Source organism: Diospyros lotus, chromosome 3, assembly GCF_014633365.1.
Source record: "Diospyros lotus cultivar Yz01 chromosome 3, ASM1463336v1, whole genome shotgun sequence".
In the NCBI taxonomy this organism is placed as follows: Eukaryota; Viridiplantae; Streptophyta; class Magnoliopsida; order Ericales; family Ebenaceae; genus Diospyros; species Diospyros lotus.
The window spans coordinates 30,717,743-30,721,589 of NC_068340.1; the positions used below are offsets into that span (position 1 = coordinate 30,717,743).

At 36.8% G+C, this 3,847-nt stretch overlaps 1 pseudogene; it reads left to right on the forward strand.

Moving 5' to 3' along the window:
• Positions 1–1,320: 1,320 nt before the first annotated feature.
• Positions 1,321–3,617, forward strand: LOC127796929 (exosome complex component RRP45A-like; annotated as a pseudogene).
• Positions 3,618–3,847: the final 230 nt, after the last annotated feature.

A 3,847-nucleotide genomic window follows, 5' to 3' on the forward strand; every position in this document is an offset into this window, starting at 1 on the left:
AAAGTTAAAAAAAAAATTGATTTTAAGGGTATGTTTGGTGTTTTTGTTGTAGTATGTTGTATTATATTGTGTTGTAAGAGTAATATTAACAAAAATTGTATTTGATAAGAAGTGTATTATTGTATTTGTCAATGTTACTTGGAATCACGTAATGAGTGTTTAATTAATATTTTTTTTGTATTATAAATATTAAAATTAAGTAATGGAGAGATTTATTTATTTTAGTTTAAAAAAACTTAATTTACTTTTTTAAATAGCAGTTGTGTATCAATACTAGTAACATTGACAAATACAATAATATACTTCTTATCAAATACAATTTTTGTTAATATTACTTTTACAACACAACATAATACAACATATTACAACAAAAATACCAAATATATCCTTAAAATTAATTTTCTTTTTAACTTTAAAAGATAAATATACATATATAACTTTATTTCTTTTCATTATTTATTTTTTTATTAAAAAATTCAATATCTATACATGTCAAAAGGGGTTATGTTCATTAAAAATTTAATATCTATTCATTATTTATTTTTTTTATATTATAAATATTAAAATTAACCTCCACTGACGGGGGTTACGTTCACCCCGTTAAAAGGGGTGAACAAAATCGTACTCCTTTAACGGGGGTGACCATCACCCTCACTGATTTTGTGACTGTCCCGTTATTTTTCACCCTCATAAAATCAGTAAGGGTGATGGTCACCCCGTGAAGGGGGTGAACAAAATTGCACTTCACTACCACCAGCATCGTTTATCTATCAGTTCACCACAATCAAACGCACAAATTTTTAGAAGCCTCTACTTGAGTGCCCAAATCCACCGTCACCAACAGAACCCTCACAAAAACTGTGAGGGTGAAAAATAATTTTTGTGAGGGTGAAAAATAATAGAACGGCATAGGGGTAAACAAAATTGTCGTTTAATTATTTTTCACCCTCACAGCTGTTATGAGGGTGATGGTCACCCCGTTAAAAGGGGTGAACAAAATCGCACTCCTCATTCGACCTTAGCATAGGCATTTCTTGGTCTCTCCCGTCCAGTTCCTGCTATCATTTCTCTCAACTCGAGATATTTTTGTTCATCCAAAAAAACCCTCGATATATTTGTTGCGATCTCTCGACATATTGTTGTCTTCACGCCATTTTTGCATTCGGATTGTGAGTTCGTCAAAGGTCTCCGGGGTGGCTCGAGTATTCAAAACTGCCAGCAGGGCTTTAGAAAGCATCTCACATCTCGTCTTCGGCTTCAAAAGCCGCATTTTACTCTCCGATACCATTGCAGAGTCCGAGGGGAACCATCAAGGCAAAAATGGAGAAGAAATTGGCGAATACTTGGCGGATGACTGTTAAGGAAGAAATTCATTGAAACATCCTTACCATCAGACCTTAGTATTGATGGTCAACGCCCATTTGATTATAGGAGGTTGACTATTAAGTTCAGCAGAGAAGATGGTTCATCAGAAGTGCAGATTGGCCAAACTCATGTAATGGGGTTTGTTACGTGCCGTAGCTCAACCTTATCGAGATAGGCCAAATGAAGGGACACTTTCAATCTACGCTGAGTTCTGTCCAATGGCCGATCCTTCATGTCCTGGAGAATATGCTGTGGAGTTGGGACGCATAATAATAGACCGTGGTTTAAGGGGAAGCCAGGCAGTAGACATGGAATCACTTTCTGTGTTGGCGGGGAAGTTGGTTTGGGCCATTCGCATTGATCTTCACATCCTAGACAGTGGGGGAAATTTTATCGATGCTGCCAATATTGCTGCTCTGTCGACATTCCAGCGGCCTGAATGTACCATTAGGTAGAGAAGATGGTCAGGAAGTTATAATACACCCACCTGAGGTGAGGGAGCCACTTCCTTTGATAATATACCATTTTCCTGTTGCTGTAACCTTTGGTTTCTTCAGTGATGGGAACATTCTGGTAGGAGATCCATCCCAGAATAAAGAGACTGTTATGGGGGGGGGGGGGGGGGGGGAGGGGGAGGGGAATGACTGCCACAGTTAATACAAGTGGGGATGTTTGTCTTATTCAAAAACCTGGAGGAGTTGGTGTTCCATTGCAGTGTCATTATGCAGTGTTTGAGAATTGCTTGTGTGAAGGCTGCTGACATAACAAACAAGATTAAGAATGCTGTTAAATACGAAAGATCAAGCGCTACTCATCTTTTACCGCCTTTGATGTTAGTAGGATAGGGAAATAAATACTTTTGGAAGATATAATTAGCATATTTTGGTTACTTGTTTGAGTATATTTTATTTATTTTTTCCAATGTTGTTTTGGAAAGAATATGGTTCTAATTAGGTAGGATTTATAATCTAATTAAAACCTTTTAGAGATGTATTAGGCAACCTTGATTGTTGAATTGATATTGAGTTGAGCTTTGAGTTTGTTTTTGTTCTTCTTGGGTTCTGCATCTGTATGGCTTTGCGTTCTTCAATTATTCAATCTTCCACTAGTCAACCTGTCAGAACAGTTTCTTCAGTTATGGGATACAGGATGATTAAACTGCTAAACAGCATTAATAGCTGGAAAATATGCTTATTCTGATTCCTAACTTCATAGTAATCTAGTGGTGTGTACTTCGTGATCAACTTCATGAAAGTTGGAAGTCTTTGGTTTAGCATGCCTTGTGGTGTGTTTATTCGATGGTCACATCGAGAAGCATCAAAACTTAGTTTTGTGGTAATTCAATTAATGCTTGTTACAGCCAACCGATCCATGTGAGGCTGAGGCAGACTTCAGACATTTCTGCTCCTAGGAGCCAGTATTATTCACCGTCAAAACACCTTTAAAAATTGGAGACTCATCGCTAATATGTTTGCATTCTTTGCTGATGGATTAGTGCCTTTGCATCTCTACAAGGCACATTACTTGTGTAATACTTTTAACCTTCTCATTCGCTTCAGATTATATACATTGTTCTGCTGTGAAGCTTTTCCGTGGGAGTAAGAAGGATACAACCATAGGCGAGGTAATTTTTTCTGCCGTGATATTTACTATAAGATGGTAGGGAATAGACAGTCAAGTGATTGATTTTTAAGCTTGTTATATGTTTGCAGCTTAGTAATTCCTACTTGGATATTTGCAAATCGATATTAATCCCACCACTCGGAACTCTGGAACTTTCAAATATGTGCAAAATGCCATGTGACGAGGTGAGCTAACTTTGATGATTTTTCTGATTGATCCAGATCTTGACAGAACTCCATACTTAATTTAGTTTTGAGTTTATTAGTGCAGTAGAATGTCATTATTTTCTGGAAAGAAAATAACACAATAAGCTCGCGATACATTATTGAAATTGCAGGATATCTTCTCAAGCTTGGTCAATCTCGAGAGATAAACTAAGAAGAGTAGCACTAAAAGTAGATGAAGCAGATATTGCAATTGCATTGCAGGTACTGGAAAACAAGGTTAAGACTCCCTTTCTTTCTGGTTGTGGGTTTGATTTTTGTAAAATTACTCTGACATGGCCTCAATCTGGTTGTTCAATGTGAACCTCATTTCTCTTCGTTAATCATCGTAGTTGTCTTCTTGGCAGGGAATTTGCGTCTTTCGAGATTGTCTGCAGGCTGATCAACAAGGATATGGATTCATGATTTTGGTTTGTGATTCAGTATTGTTTCATTTTCAGTTGTACATGCAATTATCTAATTTACAGGATACAGCAAAAGCAAAAACTTATTTACATGAGGGGTCATTCATTCCTACTAGACGTGAACTTCTAAAAGAGTTGTCCCAGTACACAAGGCTAGTTTCCCGGGTTGTAAGTAACAAAAAATAATGCTAAAGCAGGTGCTCATAATGTTGAATCTCGCATAAATACCAT